This window comes from Adiantum capillus-veneris, chromosome 1 (genome assembly GCF_014529385.1).
Source record: "Adiantum capillus-veneris isolate H3 chromosome 1, ASM1452938v2, whole genome shotgun sequence".
In the NCBI taxonomy this organism is placed as follows: Eukaryota; Viridiplantae; Streptophyta; class Polypodiopsida; order Polypodiales; family Pteridaceae; genus Adiantum; species Adiantum capillus-veneris.
Genome location: NC_140931.1, coordinates 167,778,992 through 167,797,656, shown reverse-complemented (window position 1 = coordinate 167,797,656; position 18,665 = coordinate 167,778,992). Strand labels below are relative to the sequence as shown.

General features: G+C 41.1%; 1 pseudogene; it reads left to right on the top strand.

Moving 5' to 3' along the window:
* LOC147465981 (uncharacterized) overlaps positions 1-18,384 on the top strand; it is a 55,076-nt pseudogene extending 36,692 nt beyond the window's left edge.
* Positions 18,385-18,665: the final 281 nt, after the last annotated feature.

The window sequence follows — 18,665 nt, the reverse complement described above, 5'->3', positions numbered from 1 at the left end:
CCGTGAGGGTTAACATGCCCCCCGTCCTCGGAAGCTATTGAGATGAAGCCCGTTCATCGAGGTGGAAGAGAGTCTAAGATTGAATGTCCTGAGCCTTCTTTAATCACTACAAATCAACCAAAATTGACACAATAATTGCATTCTCATATACAATTAAAAAGCATATGTGGTTGTAGGCACACAAATTGATTGGTAACAGAATATTAAACATTGTCAGCAATAAACATTAAACTGTAATATAATCAAACACATAAACAGTTGTAAAGGTCAAAAACTAAACAAGTCAGGGGTCGCTAATTTAACGATAGAAAGGCACTAGAGGTCAACTATTATTACCATGAAAAAGATTCTCAATTCTCTATAGTCAATTGAGCTGTTTAATTGCGAGAGCCAAGTATTTCATGTCTGAGGGCTGACTAGAGGCTATACCTAGAAGACCTTGTAGTTAAGCTACGATAAAAAGAATTACTCATGAAATCATCGCCTTACTTATTCCCTTTTCTTTGACCCCCCAAAGTCTTTTCACATTGATTCAATTTTGATGTGTGTGCTTATTTTGTATGCCTTGGGTTTTTTGCTTTTCAAGAAAAAGCACCCACTATGGGAACCTCTAGGGCTCTAGTACCATAGGCGATACATGTGAGTGAAGTACCAAATCAAGCTAGGATTTCTCTTCCAGCTTAAGATTTTATATTGTGGCACTTTTGATTTTTTTGTTTGTTCGTTTTTAGCATTTTATATTTGTAACTTTGGGGGGTCATATAACACTGTTACCCTCCCCAGGCTCATCACACTAGTAACTCCCTTTATAATACTTAAGCTAAAGGTCAGTAGGGACTAAGCCCACTAGAAAGCCCTAGTACATTGCATATAATGCTGCATAAATGGGAATAAGAGCCTAAAGTAACCATTGGTTATTAGGAAGGCATTCCCCATGGTATTAGTAGAAGATCTCTAATGCCTAACTTGGTCAAACTAGCTTAGTCAGACTGCTTGATTCTTTAACCTAGACAAGGGATTATGACCAAAAAAAAAATAGGATCTAATGTTTAATCCAAGAAAATGTGATGAATATTGTGCTATCAATCACAATTAAAGCAGACAAACATGGATGCAAAAACAAAGACAAGGGGCAATGCTAATGGTCAAGAAACAAGTGTTCGTAGTGATGATCGTGCTTGATTTGAAGAGTGAACGAGAGAAAGATTCCATGAAGTTCCAAATCCTAACAACAACAACATGTTCCGCTACACACTAGAAAACACAAGGAATACCTCTAGGAGGCACATCAGCGGGAAGAGGAACCAACCTTTATTGAACACAATCAAACAACATAAGGAACCCTAACCTAATTATTTTCCCTCACCTAGAGAGTCAAGGAAACATGATAGTGTAGATATGGGGAGGTAACCCTAAGGCTAAACCCCTATCCTCATCATCGTCGAGAAAAACAGTCATCATCCGTGAGACCATAGGTGCCATCCGTGTAATCATGTAAATCTTCTTCATCATTAGAGACACAAGTGTTTACTAAGAAGGTCACTAGACGTCTATAGTCATCTTGGTCAAAAGGGTAGGCTTGTGCAATGGGAGAACACTCTCTACTAAGTATGGATCATTCGTGGTCAAGAGACGTATTATCCATTCTAATTCCTCAAAATTCCTCTCACATACTAGCGTACCTACCAAATCCCATTCACAGGCAAGCGTAGACTATGTAAAACACTTGTGAAAAGTAAAGAGGGTACCTGTCACCCAAGGTAGGAGTGGATGACTCTAGCGTACTAGCCATATCTGTACACACAAATAGATGATGGTTAGAGTGCAAATATTATAAGGGTCGTGTCAAAAGGTCGTGTCCTTGTGGATAATGTGTTTTTATTATTTTGTGTCATATATAGAACTTGTAAGTTTCCAGATTATTGTTTGGTGGCTCTTGCTCGTTTACTTTTTTATTTCTGTTTTTGTGAGTATAAGACTTTATATATACATTCCCTAAGATTGGGAGATTGAGAGGTCAAGGAGGAAGGTTAAGAGGGGAGCAATTGAATGATGGATGTCAGCAAACACTCTCCCCTTCCTTGGGTAGATCATACCTTTTGGAATGATGTCGTCACCTTTTGAAACCAATTGTTCCAAGTTGTTATGGGTGAAGACTTTGACCAATAGTTTTTGACCTCCCTAGGCATTTCATCTAGTTGCAAGGGTGGTAAGGTACTCTCCCATGAATTTATTTGCAATGTTGTTGTAGGTGGTGGACTTACAATGGGAGGTGCAAACTCTTTCTTGTTTGTATGGATATGTACAATGGTACGTGGAGTTTGGGTCGAAGCTTCTATTTCCGTATATGAACTACATGAAGAGCAAGAAGCTTCATTTGTTTTTTCTATGGTTGAGCTGAGCGAAACAAGCCTTTCTCGCTTGGGTACCCAAACTAGCTCTGGATCAGGTTTATAGTGTTCTGTGATCTTTCTTGTCCCACGATCTTCAATTGGCTTAATCGTCACAGGATTTGACTCACATGGGTCAGGTGACATGTAAGAACACAACTTATGTTTTGGCACCTAGATTTGATCATTTCCTTGATAGTAGCCTTGGGCTTCCAATAGTCGTTTAGGAATCCAACGCAATGTTTTCTTACATTTTTGGGAGCAAGTGGGGCGTTTCTTACAAGGCTCCCGTTTTCCAGCATTAGCCATGGTCGCTAAAGAAGCTTTAGGGACCCACTTGTATGTTTTCTTTGCTATATTAGGATGGTTCTTGTGTGTCTCAAGCTTTGTTTCAACTACAGAAGTTGAAGCTCTGGGGAGTTGGGCTATAGGGACATATGGTTCAACCTCCTAGACATACATTGTATTGGGTTTTATATCCTCGAGAGGTAATAGCTCAGGGATTATGGCTTGAGTGGCAGGGCTAAGAGTTGGTTTCTATGTTGTGACACTCCCAGTCCCCCAATTGATCATGCATTTGGTTATTATCATCCACGTGCATCCTAGGTTTATACTGCTTTCCATAGTTCCAGTAGGCATGACCAAAAAGTCTTGAGCCACAACCCCGTTTTCATATAACTGACAAAAGTCTGCCAGATTTTAAAAATTATAAATTTTTTTTCTTGTTGACATCCTTGACTTGGATAGTACTCTCAGATAGAAACGGCTTTCCCAAATGACACCACACTCCATATGAAAACATATTATATTTAGCACCCGTGTCTAACAAGGCATTATATAGCACTTTCCCATAGGGCCTATTTAGTTAAATAGGGTACCGTAGAGGTGTGTCAAAGTCCAACCAACCATCCTTTGTTTCAATGTGGAATGCATGTGTAACTCCAAGGTTAGCCACTCGTTGGTGTCTTGTGAGTTGTTGTCGCTCCTTAGCCTCAACTTGAGCTTGTATCTTCTTCAATTTTGTTTGTGCCTTGGTTGCCTTTTTTTTTTATGGATGGCACGTAGCTCCTCTTGGCTTAAAGGATCATAATATCTTTTAAATTTGCTCCCATTGAGGAATCCAATGGTTTCAACTCCATCAAGAGTCTCCACACGAATAGTACCTTGTGGGGTGATTTCACATACTCTATATGGTCCTTTTTTCACATATTTCAACTTTTTTTTTTGTTACGCACTCCATACATAAGGACTTTATCACCAACATTGATATCTTTGTTCTTTAGATGACAATCAGACCATTTCTTCCTTCTATCTTTTTCCACAAGTGCGTTTTGCATAGCCAATTGTCTTTCTTCATCTAACCTTTCAAGGATATATAAATGCTCAACTAAAGGGTTACCATCCCAACCTTCTTGTGAAGCTACACGCAAACTAGGAATTACAAACTCCCATGACATAACTGCTTCTTGGCCATATACCATTTTGAATGGTGTACAATTAATAGCCACTTTGTAAAAAGTACGATAAGCCCATAGAGTTGATGTCAGCTTCAAATCCAAATCTGTGCGATGAGCTTCCACTGTTTTGGTCAAGATAGAAATTAAGGTCTTGTTAGTGCTCTTAGCTTGGCCATTTGCTTGTAAATAATAAGGTGTGGACTTATGGTGGCCTATCATGAAGTTTGTGTGAGTTCCTTTATCACTCCATTTATAAAATGAGTACCATTGTCACTCACAATCTCAAAGGGACAACCAAATTGCGTAATAATGTTCTCAAAAAGAAACTTGGTAGTTGACCTTTCATCAACCTTGCGTGTAACCCTGGCTTCCGTCCACTTTGTCACATAGTTAGTGGCAACAATAATATATGGAGATTGAGTGTTACGAGCTGTCGGACTAATTGGGACTACAAAGTCTAAACCCCATTTTTCAAATGGTTGAGTCTCCTTGATAGGATGTAAGGTCATCTTATCCTTTTGTTGTGTGATCTTGTAAGGTTGACATTCATCACACCCTTTTAAAAAAAAGTGATGCATCTTTGAATAAGGTAGGCCACCAGTAGCCTGATTGCAACACCTTTCTAGCAGTTAGTTCCCTTGAGAAATGTCCTACGGCTATATCCATATGGGCTTCTTACAGTATGTATAAATACTCATCCTCACGAGCACAACGTCTAAGAATATTGTCCTTCCCTAGCTTGTAGAGAGTTCTTGCAATTAGAGAATAAGGTTCACATTCTTTTAACAGTTTTCAAGCTATATCCTTACGAAGCTCCTTGGGTGGAAAACCATTAACTAAAAAGTTCATAATCTTCTCACTCCATTCAGGCATGGTCTTGACTAGGAATAGGGAAGTATTGGGAAATTCATCATCGACTCCAGTAGGGGATTCACCATTGGGTATGCGAGACAAATGATCCGCCATGACATGTCTTTTACCAAGTCTCACCAGAATGGTAAATCAAGCTCAAGAAGAATTAACAACCATCGTGTAATTCTTCAAATGGAACAAGGCTTATTTACTAGATACAACAATGCTTAAAGCAATGGTTATTAATCTTTGGAAGGTAGCAGAAGCATTGGTTAAGCCAAAAGTCATAACACGAAATGCGAACACTCCGAATTCGATTATAAAAGCCGTTCTAACTTGGTTCTCTAGTGCAATTGTGATTTGATTGTATTTAGAGTACCCATCTAAAAAGCTATAAGCTTCCTTTCCTGCAACTCTTTCAAGCACATGTTCTGAATATGGCAAGGGTTAATGGTCCCTCCTAGTGGCGGCATTGACCTTCTTGAGATCCACGCACACTCTGAGTTTTCCATTCTTTTTTGGCACAATCACTATTGGAGACACCCATTCTAAGTGTTCAATAGGGTATATGAATCCCTATTCGACAAGCTTTTCAATCTCTTCTTGAACAATCTTTGCATACTTAGGATTCATTGGGTAGGGTCGTTGTTGAGCTGGTTTAGCCATGCTATTCATGGGAATCGTGTATTGCATCACGAAAGGTGGAACACTTTTAATATCATGATATGTCCAAGCAAATATATCCTTGAATTCCTTGATAAGTTCTTTAAGTACATACTCCTCAGTCTCTGTCAGATCTTGGGCAATGGAAACAAGTTTGGACTCCTCACCAGGGTCTACTAGCTCTATTTCCTTAACTATCACTGGACCATCATAGACTCCATTACTTCCATCGATAGGTGTCCTCTGTGACTTTGTATACACAACCTTACATTCCTCTGTGGTGTAGGATTTGAAATGTTTAGGTGCAGGGTGTAAGTCTATGGGGTCTTGTTGTTCTATGGACTGTGATTTCTCTTCCGCTTCCTTTTGTTGTTGAGCTAACTCTCAATTTTGTTGTCTCCTTATGATACGGCTAAACTTTGGATTCTCTATAGCCTCTAGCTGTGTGATGTCAATGGGTTGTGAACTACACCACATAACGCAGATATTCACCCCAGTTATCTACCAACTTCCGATGAGCATCACATGCCCCTATATAATTAAGCCATTCTGTGGTAGATTTCTTTTCATTTATTCCAGCACACACATTTGCTCATCACCTCTTATATCTCTTACTCTTCTTGTCTAATTTTTCGATTACGGCCGATCTCTAGTGAAGAGTCACTAGATGAATGAATCGCTACTTGTGTCTTCTGCTCTCCTGGATAGATTGTCATCTTGGGTACCACCGTGTCTTGAGTGGTTTGTCCCCACATTTGTATTAAGATTTAACTCAGATTCTTTGTCCTCTGAGTCAGTTTCAATTGATAATTCTGACTCCGAATCATGTAGGCTATAGTCTTGTGAGACGCTACTGGTTCCAATGTCAATCAAGCCTTCACCTTGTAGGTCCTTAGAAGCTGTATGCATTGCTTCTATCATATTTAAAGGTATGAATGGTGGCATTTCATCCCCCTCAGGTGTTACGTAGGTTGTCCCCTTATTTTTCCAAGTGTCTATGGTTGCTGCTAGATCAATCATCCCAGGTAGAACATCCATATAAGGAGAATCTTCCCCAACATCAGTGTCCACTTTACACGTGTAACAATACTGCAATGGGGCCGAGTGAACTATGGTGTTAAATCTATGATCAATTATAAATCTGTTTCCTAGAGGAAGTGCTCGACCAGTTACAAGATCCACTCGAATAACAAAGTCTTGGAACTTCAAGTAGACATGGTTTTTAGACAAGTCATGCACCATTTTTTCTTCCCTCATGAAAGGGCGACCTAAGATCATCTCAAATGACATAGCGTGCTTGGAGAAATCCATAACAATGAAGGTATTCCTTGTTTTGCATCCAAAGACCTTGATCTTGAGATCTTCTAGCATCCCAATAGGCTTAACAATAGTCGCATTGGCCATCTTTACCACTATGTTTGTGGTCCCAAGCTGAGGTCTTCCCATAGTTTCCCAGCAATTTTTAGTCACAATACTAACCCCAGCGCCACCATCAAGGATTCCCTTCACAGTTAATCCCTTGGTAATGATTGGTATGGTCGCATTGGATTGATCGCCTTCAAAATATTGTCCCAACTTGTTAACTGGTATTTCAACAACAGAGTTCTCATCTAGTTTGGGTTGTGGATCTAAATGTTCCTCCTCTATTGGTACCTCCCTAGCTCCATCCATTTGTGCAAATTGTGGTAGCCCGACTTTCAGTTCTTCATTGAGGAAAGCTTGAAGAGCTAAGAATAGCTCAGGGTCTCCATGGACATGATGGTGGTTCTAACTTTTGAAGCCATAAAATCCATCAATTTGGCAATATTTAACAGCACCTTTTGGGCTTCAATCTCTTGATGTGGGGAAGAACGGATCTCCATTTCTTTGATAGGGTCAGGTAGTCCCTCTGTAAACATTCTCTCCAATAAGAAGTGAGTACGCCCACTTTCCCATGACTCACTTTCTTCTTGGATGACACTAGGTATGGCTAGGGGTCTATGGACTTTGTGAGGTTGTTGTTGCGTAGGGAACACTGTGTCTGTAATCTGGATTTGCCTAGGTGATGGCTCTAGATTCCTTTGGGTCAATACTTTGTGGTCCTTCAATAACTTGCTGGTGCAATGAAGATGGAAGCTTCAAGCACCAAGCTCACACTTGTAAAACAGAACATCAATTCCCACACGGTCTCGGACCCAAGACCTCACACACCTTTGAAGATGGTGAGAGCTAGCGGGGTATGAGAGTAGATTGAGAGGAAGAAGGCGTATTCTTACGAGAAAGAAGTATGTCTCCTCACATAATCACTCTTAATAGCTTAGCATAGCTTAGTAATTAGTATGGTAGAGGAAACGAGCATGCATTGGAGCTTGGCTCTTGGTTGGATTTGCATCACAAAGCCAAGAGTTGTGGGTGTAGGCTCTCTTCTCACAAGCTTGGAGTAGATGATGAGCTTTCCATTAAAGCTTGAGAACGAGATAGTCTTCTTTTCTTCACACATGAGCTTGTCTGAGTGTGTAAGTGATAATGCCTTGAAAAAATCAGCCCCCTCTCTCTCTTGGTTGACCCCTCTTGCTAAATGCTCATGCTGGCATCCTATTGGCCCCTGCAAAGCTTAGCCAATGACAATTAAGAAGCATAAGTGATAGCCTTGTGACATGTGTCCGCCTTTCCCCTTTTGTGAGAGCTTTAGGTATTTAAATAATTCAATTAATCTCTCATTGGATCCCTTAGTCTTCTAGCCAATAGGAATCAGGCAAGCCATTGGGCTGTTGAATGCTCATTGGACCCCTTGGGAGACTGTCCAATAGTGTACTAGAGAGCTTAATTTCTATTGGTTCTTTTACCAAGTGTTTTTAAATGAATTAAACTAACTTTACTCTAGCCTAATTCTCATTGTTCCACGTCTATGGCCATCCAATAGGATTTGGTCCTTGATCTCCGGTGGGTCTTCATTAGTTGGTTCTTGAGGTGGCTCTCCTTACATAGTAGGCTCACATGGAAAGCATTGTGTATGAGCCAATGACTGGGCAACTTGAGCTGATAGGCCATCTCATTAATTGGTCTAAGAATCTAGAAGGGACCATAGTACCTTTTTGCTAACTTAGCATAATACTTTTGGTGTCCCGTAGGATTCTTCTCCGTTGTGTGCCTTAATCGAGCCTTGGGAAATTTAGTAAGACCCAATCATTTTGTTTAAAGGTTTGGGCTCTTCTGTGCTTATCAGCGGCAGCCTTTTGCCTTCTTTGTGAGATAGAGATAGCATCCTTAATCTTTTGGAAAGATTCTTTTAGGTCTCGGCTAGCAAAGATCTTCCCATGTACCTTAAGTAGCATGGGACTTTTGGATCTTCCATCAATCACCTCAAAACGTGCTTTTTTGGTGGAGGTATGTATAGTGTTATTGTGGTCATACTCCACTAACGATAAGTACTTCGCCCATTGGGACCTTTGCTACTTCCGTTACATAGGCTTTTAGTAGATCAAGAATTGTTAGGTTAGCTATTTCACTTTGGCCATCCGTTTGAGGGTGATATGCCAAAGAAAAGTTAGCCTTGTCCCTAAATTCTCAAAGAGACCCTTCCAAAAATTATTGGTCATTCTAGGATCTCTATCCGACACTATGGACATTGGCAAGCCATGGTACTTGAAGATTTGTGATATGAAGAGGGTTTCCATTCGATGGGCTTTGATAGTCTTTTTGACAGGTATAAAATGAGCTTGTTTGCTGAACCTATCTACTATTGTCCATATTTGCGTATTCCCATGGATAGACTTAGGCAATCCAAAGATAAAATCCATGTATATGCTCTCTCGTGGTGAATTAGGGATCGGCAAAGGTTGAAGCAATCCAGGTTGCTTCTTTCTATCAAGCTTTGTCTTTTGGCATACCACACATTTAGAGACATACTCTTGTATGTTTGCTTTCATGTCACGCCAATAGAAATATGTTTCCATCCCTTTTAGGGTAGACTAAATCCCTCTATGCCCCGCATAAGGAGGAGCATGAGATTCATACATTACTTTCTCACGTAGTGAGTTAGTAACGCATAGTCTATTGCCATAGAGAAGATAACCATCTTGTAAGGTAAATGGCTCCTCTTTCTTCCCTAGTGCTAGGTCTGAAATCACATCTCTAAATCCGGGATCAATAGCATACTCATATATCATAGAAGATAGATCATTGTGAGTTGCTATGGAAACCACATGTACTCTCGGTCATCTTGAGAGTGCATCGGCTACTTGATTATGCTTGCCAGCAATGTGAGCAATATGAAAATGAAATTGCAAAAGGAAATTTGCCCACCTCATTTGTTTGTCAGAGAGCTTGGTCTGCGTCATGGAGTACTTAAGGCTTTGGTGGTCGTCTGCGGAATGAAAGGAGTCCCCAATAAATAGTGCTTCCACGAGTCTAAGGCATGTAGAACTGCGAGGAGTTCCTTTTCGTATATGCCTAGACCTTGCTCAACAGGGTCGAGCCTTCGAATTTCATAGGCTATGGCGTGCCCGAGGCAATCACCACAAGCGTCACATTCGACCTCAAATGGCTTTGAGAGATCCGGCAATGTAAAGCACAATTTGAGAGATAAGCTTTTCTTTAAGCTTTTCAAAAGCATTGTTCTCCTTGGCAGACCATGTATACCTAAAGTTTTTCTTTGTTGGGTCATGTAATGGTCCCGCGATTTGTGAGAACTTTCCTATGAAGCATCTATAGTATGAAACAATACCTATAAATCTTCTTAGTTCATGTAGATTCCTTGGATTAGGCCATCCTTTTATTACCTCTAGCTTTTATGGATCCATTTGGATGCCATCTTGAGAGATAATGTGACCTAAATACTAAATCTCTTGTAAGAAAAACTCACTTTTCTTTCGATTAATATAAAGTTTATTCTCTTGTAAGACTTGAAATATTACCTGGAGGTGTTGCTTGTGTTCGTCTAGTGAATTAGAGTAGATGATTATATCATCAAAGAACACTCCAGTAAAAGTTTGGTGAGGCCTGAATAGCTTCTCTGTCAAGCTAGTGCACAATGCGGTCTTTACAATGTCTTGATCAACTATCCTTATTTGATGGTAGCCACTTTTCAGATCAATCCTATTGAAGTAGGTCGATCCTTGCAGCTTATCAAATAGGTCTTCTACCCGTGGAACGGGAAACCTATTCTTGATAGCGATCCTATTTAGTGCTCTATAGTCGACACACCTACGATATGTGCCGTCTTTCTTTTGCACTAATAACATGGGTGAACAAAATGGAGATGAGCTAGGCCTAACCATGCCCTTCTCAACTAACTCATGCACTTGCCGCATAATCTCCTCTTGTTGAGCTTGAGAAACTCTATAAGGAGGTTTATTAGGAGGTGAACTTCTTGGAAGAAATTCAATTGCATGGTCATCATCGCCTCGTTTAGGAGGTAGTTCACAAGGGATGTCGTCAATAAAAACATCTTGAAATCTCTTGAGAAAATTGGATAACTCTAATTCCTTGTGATTGTTTATATTTTCTTTTGCTAAAGCATTAGGTTTATTTTGAGAATCCTTAACAAAATTCATGTACACAAAAATAGAGCTCTTTATTGACTTATTGAAAGCATGTACAATGGGTATGGTGTTACCCAACTCCTTCGCATCTATGTACACATCTTTTTCCCTGAACCTAAAGTAGATTTGCCTTTCAGGGAATTTAACATTGGCAGCCATGCAATCAAACCACGGTTCCCCTAGGATTACATCCTCGTGCTTAAGAGGAGAGATAAAGAAGTCCTCCTTGTCCACATAGCTTTGGACATGGAGCCTCAATTTCCCAATTAAGGTAGTGACTGAGTCTTCTTGCCCCCTTGTAAGCACCATCGGCGGGTAGGACATCTCCCATCTCATAGGCTTGGATGCCTAGCTTGGTGGCCAATTCTATGGATATGAAATTGTGAGTTTCTAACCAGGGTCAAAGAGAATAAAAGCATCATGTTCTCTTACCTTTTCCCAAACATAGCATAGAGGAGATCCTTCGTGGTGAGCATCCTCTTCTTGGATTTTGACCAAGGTAGCTCTAGGAGGCTCATTTCGTGTATTCTTGTGGGGACAAGCACGATAAGCATGCATGTGCTCCCCGCACTTGAAACAGCGATTATCTTTACGATAACGCTCAAGCTCTTCAGGAGAGAGTTTCTTTCTGCCTTTATAAACTCCCTTCTCCTTAGCTTTGTTGCTGTTGGTGTTGCCTTTGAGAGACTTTTGGACATTGTCCTTCCCCTTGGGCTTGTTATTACGGTCCTTGTTCTCCGTGGACTTAAGATTTCTCTTAGCCCCTTGTTGGAAATTGATTCGTGAAGCCACCATGGTATGGTGTATGACCGCAAATATGGTGCGTGGCCTTTGGGAGTTAACATACTTTGTTATATCTTCAGTTAGACCTGTACAAAATTGTTGTTTTTGCTCTCCAAAATCCATCTTTTCGAAGACAGTGGCTTTAAGATGTAAGTCTCAAAACTTGTCTACATATTTAACAATAGATTCGTAGGGAGAGAGCTTCAAGCTTCTCCATCCAGTGAGTACTTTGTCTTTGGCATCAGTAGCCAAAAATTGCTTCATGATGGAAGCTCTTAAAGCTTTCCATGTTCGTGGAGCTTTATTGTTTGCCCGTAGGCTAGACCACCATTGTCTGGTGGACTTTGAAAATGCATAGCTACATGGTGTAGCTTAGAGGACTCCATGAAACCCTCATCTCCAAACGCCACATTGAATTGTTGGATGAAGGCCAAGACTTTGTCCGTAGCACCAAAGGTGCCATCATACGTAAGGAAAGAGATATTCTTTCCTCCCTCTTTGAACTTTTTGAGCTTGGAAGACCTCTTCCACGTGGCATAGGATTTCCTAAGGCCTCTTCTTTTTGGTGGTTCGAAAGCTGCACCATCACTTTCTTCAAAAGAGGAAGAATTTGAGGAGGATGGAGAAGAGGGTGACCTCTTTCTCGCCTTTTTCTTCCCTTGTTCCTCCTTGTTTCCACCATCAATTTCTTCATAAGAGGAAGAGGATGAAGAAGATTGAGAAGAGGGTGACCTCTTTCTAGCCTTTTTCTTCTCTTGTTTTCTGTCGTCCCTCTTTGAATTATGGTGAGGAGAAGTGTGCGATGGTTTTCTCAGTTTAGCGGGTGTTGGAGAGCATTTCGCCCGTCGTCTTCGTGGAGCCATCTCCGTCAAGGTGGCAGGAGAGTCATTTATTTCTTGTTGTTTCGGTGGGGGCTCTACCATTGAAACTTGAGTTCTCCTTTGGGAAGGAGATGCATCGTCAAGTAGTAGATTTTTGAGCCCTTCGTGCGTGGTTGGAATTTTGAGCCAACCACCCACATTTTAACTACACAACATTGAAGAAATTCAAAAGCCAAACATGTGAGACTCTATAAAGAATCTGACAAAAGACTTCTATTACAATGTAGGTGAGAAGTACAAGCCTATACAATAGCCAAATACATAGCTATAAGAAGCTAAAGCTTCTTATATGCTCAAGATTTGGGGGGTCCTTTTTGTCTTTTTTGGGGGTTGCCAGACTTTGCAAAAGAGATAGTGATAGAAGCTCTCAAAGTGCCAACAGAAGGAATGACCATGAGGGCAACCAATAGAAAGACGACAAGAACCTTCACCAAGGAAACCGCCACTGCAACATTTGTATGCTCTCGTACGACGACAATTTTACTGGCCAGGTATACATGGCTTTGTTCAAGCTTATGTCCTGCATTGCCGAAAATGCCAAGTTAACAAAGCAGGGCGCCTGAAAGCAGGAGGACTCTTACATCCTTTGGAGATTCCCAATGGAAAATGGGAAAGTATCTCTATAGACTTTATTATGGGTTTACCAACCATTGTACGAGGTCATGACTCGGTATGGGTGGTAGTAGACCGGTTGACTAAAGTATGTAAGTTCATTCCAACCAAATCAACGGTTAAGACACCAGAACTAGCCAAGTTATTTGTGGACAATCTATACAAGTTGTATGGTTTGCCAAGTAACATTGTCAGTGATCGTGATCCCAAGTTTAACAGTCACTTTTGGAGGGTTGTGTTTAAACGATTGGGTACACAACTCAACCTCAGTATAGCCGATCATCCAGAAATAGATGGTCAGAATGAACGAGTTAATCAAGTGCTAGAGGATATGATAAGAGCATACGCCAGCAAAAAACAGTCAGACTGGGAAGAATACTTACCTATTCTCGAGTTTGCCTACAACAATTCTAAGCATGTCACGACTGGATTTAGTCCTTTCATGCTCATGTATGGGTTTCAACCTAGGTCACTTGTTACGGTGGGGTTGGCAATCGAAAAGCTCCAACAGGTTAAGAATTTTCTCCAAGACCACATGGATATGCTGAAACTCGCTCGTCAGAATGTCTGACAAGCGCAGGATTGGTATAAGAAGTATGCTTATGAGAAACGTCGGCAAGTTACCTTCGAGGAAGGGGGGGAAGTATTCTTACGTGTGCCAAAACATTCAAAAAGTCTAAAAACTGGGCCAACACCTAAATTATCTCCCCGATATTGTGGGCCTGTCAAAATACTCAAGCGAGTAGGTGATCGTGCCTACAAATTACTGCTACCTACACATTCTCGTATTCATCCGGTGTTTCATGTAAGCCGTTTACGTAAGCGATTACATGGGGATGACAATGTCATTGACCAACAGATTTTGGTTGATTTCGTTGAACCTCCTACCTTACCGCATGAACCTGAACGTGTTCTCGATTATCATGAGTTACGAATACGTCATGTACGTCAACAAGCCTTAATCAAGTGGAAAGATCGACCTGAGGAAGGTGCCACTTCTTGGGAAAACATTAGTGTTCTTAAGAATAAGTTTTCCACTTTTGTTTTTGAGGAAGAAAACTCTTCTTTAAGGGGGGAGTAATGTCAGGACAACGGCAAGGCTAGACTAAACAAGGGCAAGGCCAAGCTAGGCAGTGTGGAAAGGGAGTCCAACTAGGGCAAAGGGCTAGGAGCCATGCTATATAGTGGGTGGTTGGGAGGTGGACTCCTAGGTTCTAGTTCCCCTATCTAACAGTATGGTTTCTTAATTCATGATGAGATTTCTAGCCAGGGCTATCATAGCAAGATTCCATGCTTGGCGGTGCTTTAATATATATGCATGCCAAATGTGGTGCTGTCACGATAGCAAGAGAAGTTTTTGATGGGAATCCTTTCTAGGTTGTCATCTCTTGGAGTGAGTGGATTGCAGGATATGGTCAACCTGGTCATGGGAATGAAGCTATGGCCTACTTTTACCAAATGTGAAGGAAAGGCCTGTCTCTAATTGCAATCACCTATGCTTTGCCTATCTCTAATCGCAATCACCTATGCTTCCACCTCAAAGGCGTGTGGCCCATGCTAGGCTTGGTGAAAAGGACCAAGTTGTTGCTCTTTATCATGAGATGCTCAACTCAGGAGTATTGACAAATTGTCCTTTATATGTAGCAGGTTTTAAAGCACGCTCTACTGCTGGAATCCCTTTAGAGACTGGCATGCAGATGCATGCTCATACTGTCATGAATGGTTTTGAGTTAGATGGTTTTTTTTTGTGGTACTCTGGTTGACATGTATCTAAAGGCTCAAAAGCTTGATGTTGCCCAAGTACTCTTTAATAGATTTCCACACAGAAATGTTGTAACATGGACTTCATTGATCACATTATATGCACATCATGGTCAAGAAAATGATGAACTTCATTGTGCAAAGCAAATGGAGTTGGGGGTTCGTCAATCAAATGAAGTCACCTTTGTTGTGCTTGTCAAAGCGTGCTCTGACATTGCAGCTGAAGAGTAGGGCAAATGGGTACATGACCAAGTCATTGAAAGGGGTCTAAATATTGACGCATTTATTGGCATCTCCCTTGTTAGCATGTGTGCCAAGTGTGGCAACATGGAGGGGGCTCGTGTAGTATTTGATAGACCGCCTTACAAAGATTGTGTGTCATGGAGTTCTTTGATTGTTGGTTATGCACACAATAGATAGGGTGAAGAGCCTCTTCATTTGTTTGAACGGATGGTTCAAAAAGGAATAGGGTTACATTTGTTCCTCTAATAAATGCTTGTACCAGCATCATTGCTTCCTATCCAGAGTGTGGACTTTTGGAATGCACTGATTGCAAGATCCCCCCCCCCCCCCCAAGGGGCAAGGCCAAAAAGATCTAGTCTATTTTCTGCAGATGCAAACCAAGGGCCTCTCTCCAGATGTAGTCACCTATATGCATGCATCTTGAAGGCGTGTGGCTCTATGTAAGATGCCGATATGATAATCTACAATTATATTGCTAATCAAAGGCTATTGAAAAAAGATGTCCTGTTTGGCACTACCTTGGTCGATATGTATGACAAATGTGGTGTGCTTGAGAAAGCACAAAGAGTGCTTGAGGAGCTTTCTCTTTGGAATGTTGTCTCTTGGAATGCACTGATTGTGGTGCTTAGGTCTATATATATGCAAAATGTGGTGCCATCACAATAGCTTCTGATGGGGATCCTCTCTAGGCTGTCATCTCTTAGAGTGAGTGGATTGTAGGATATGGTCAACTTGGTCATGGCAAGGAAACTTTGGGATGTTTAACCAGATGCAACAGGAAGGCTTGTCCCTAGTTGCACTCACCTATGCTTCCACCTCAAAGGCTTGTGGCCTTATACGAGATCTTCAAACACAATTCATTTTATCAATTTTCAATTAACAAAATCCAGGGAACAAGTAATATTTGGAACACAAGTTAAGCATAGACAAGTAGATCATGATGGGGAGTTAAAAGGAATGAGTTTTACTTATTTGACCGAACTGATTGTAGAATATAACCAATCTGGCTGTGGCAAGAAAGCTCTAGGCTGTTTTACAAGATGCAAAGGGAAGGCATGTCTCTAATTGCAATCACCTATGCTTCCAACTTGAAGGCTTGTGGCCTTATATGAGATCATCAAACACAATTTATTTTCTCAAATTTCAATTAGCAAAATCCAAAGACCAAGCAATATTCAGAACACAAGTCAAGCATAGACAAGCAGACCATGATGAGGGGTTAATGGCAATGGGTTTTTCTTTTCAAACCGGACTTATTGCAAGATATACCCATGGCAAGAAAGTTGCAGGTTGTTTTTACCAGATGCGAAGCGAAGGCCTCTCTCTAATGGGTGAAATCATTGCAGGATGTGTGAACTCATTGCATTCATTGATTCTAAGAGGAAACAATCCGGAGAGGAAGCTCCTCAAACACTTTTTGTGCTTTCTCAAGCACACCAAATTTGGCATACATATCGACCAAGACAATGCCAAGCACGACATCTTTTTTCAACAGCCTCTGTCACTTCTTTTGTTGCACACATCCTGCAACTAGTCCTACTACTGTTGTGTGTTTCTCACGACCAATCCGTTCCAATGCTTTGCATCTGCTGGAAACAACCTAGAGCTGTGTGGCCCTACTCTTGTTGTGCACATCCCCCAATTATCAATGCATTCCACAAGGCAACATGAAGCTCCTCAAGCACTTTTTGTACTTTCTCAAGCACACCACATTTGGGATACATATCGACCAAGACAGTGCCAAACACAACATCTATTTTCAAAGGCCTCTAGTGCTTCTCTTGTATAAGGCCACTAGGCTTCAAGGTGCAAGCATATACATTTAGACTAAATTTGGAGAGATGCATCCAGTCAAAACAACCTAGAGCTTTTTGGCCCTACTCTTGTCGCGCGTATCCCTTAATCAATACATTCCAAGAGGCGCGACATTGCAGATAAGAAGCTCCTAAAGCACTTTTTGTGCTTTCTCAAGTGCACCACATTTGGCATACATATCGACTAAGACAGTGCCAAGCACAACAGCTTTTTTCAACACCCTCTGACTAATACTGTGATTGTGAATTTTTGTGAGGATATCAGCATCTTGTGTAGAGCCACATGCCTTCAAGATGCATGCATAGGCGGTTGCATTTGGTGATCATGTGTCATGGGGTGCCTTCCCGGTTATGCACACAATAGACAGGGTGAGGAGGCTCTTTAGCTGTTTGAAGGGGTGGTGCATAGAGGAATAGAGCAAGAAAGGGTTACACTCATTTCTCTGATAAAGGCTTCTACTAGCATCATTGCTTTAAAACACGGAGAATCAATTCATGCATAGGTAATTGACAAGGAGCATGAATTACACAAGAAGGTCAGTTTTATCACATGCATTTTTGCTTATTGATTTGTCTGCTCTAGATCGACATGCAATGTTGTAGTTGAAATGATGCATGCTTCCCTTGTAGTTCCGTGCCAGCCAATGGAAGTGGTCGAGAGTTGTTTCCACTCCTTCTTGACCCTAATAATAGCTTGGATCACCCATGGCTCCTTAATGAGCTTCAGAGCTGTATAGATGAGCATAGCCACTCATCTAGAGAAGCACTCCAAAAGTTCATATTACAAAATGATCTCGCAAAAAATATTACATTGGAAAATTCCTTGATTCATATGCATGTATCCTTTGGGAATCTTGCCCAAGCTAATCAAATTTTAAAAAATTTAGGAAAACCTATTGCTTCTACCTAGGGTGCCATTATTTCAACCCATGCCAGGCTTGACGAAAAGCACCAAGTTGTTGCTCTTTATCATGAGATGCTCAACTCAAGATTAGTAGTAGATGGTTCTTTATATTTAACATGTCTTAACGCATGCTATACTATCGGAATTCCTTTAAAGATTGTGATGCAGGTGCATGCTCATATTGTCATGAATGGACTTGAGTCAAATGGTTTTGTTGGCGGTACGCTGGTTGACATGTATCTGAAGGCCCAAAATCTTGATGTTGCCCAAGTGCTCTTTAGTATATTGCCACAAAAAAATGTTATAGCATAGACTACACTAATCATAGGGTGCACACATCGTGGTCAAGTAGAGGAAGCACTTCATTGTGCAAAGCAAATGGAGTGGGAGGGTTGTCAATTGAACGAATTCACCTTCATTGTGCATCTCAAAGAATACTCAAGAGTTGCAACTGAACACCAGGGAAAATGGGAACATGAACAAGTTATTGGAAGGGGCCTAGATATCAAACCATTTGTTGGCAGCTCCCTTGTTGACATGCATGGCAAGTGCGACAACATGGAGGAGGCTCGTGCCGTATTTGATAGACTGCCTTGCAAAGATCGTGTGTCATGGAGTGCCTTGATTGCCGATTATGCACACAATAGATAGGGTGAGGAGTTTCTTCATCTGTTTGTAGGGATGGTGCATAGAGGAATAGAGCCAGATAGGGCTACATTCGTTTCTTCAATAAAGGCTTGTACTAGCATTGTTGCTTTAAAACACGGAGAATCTATTCATGCA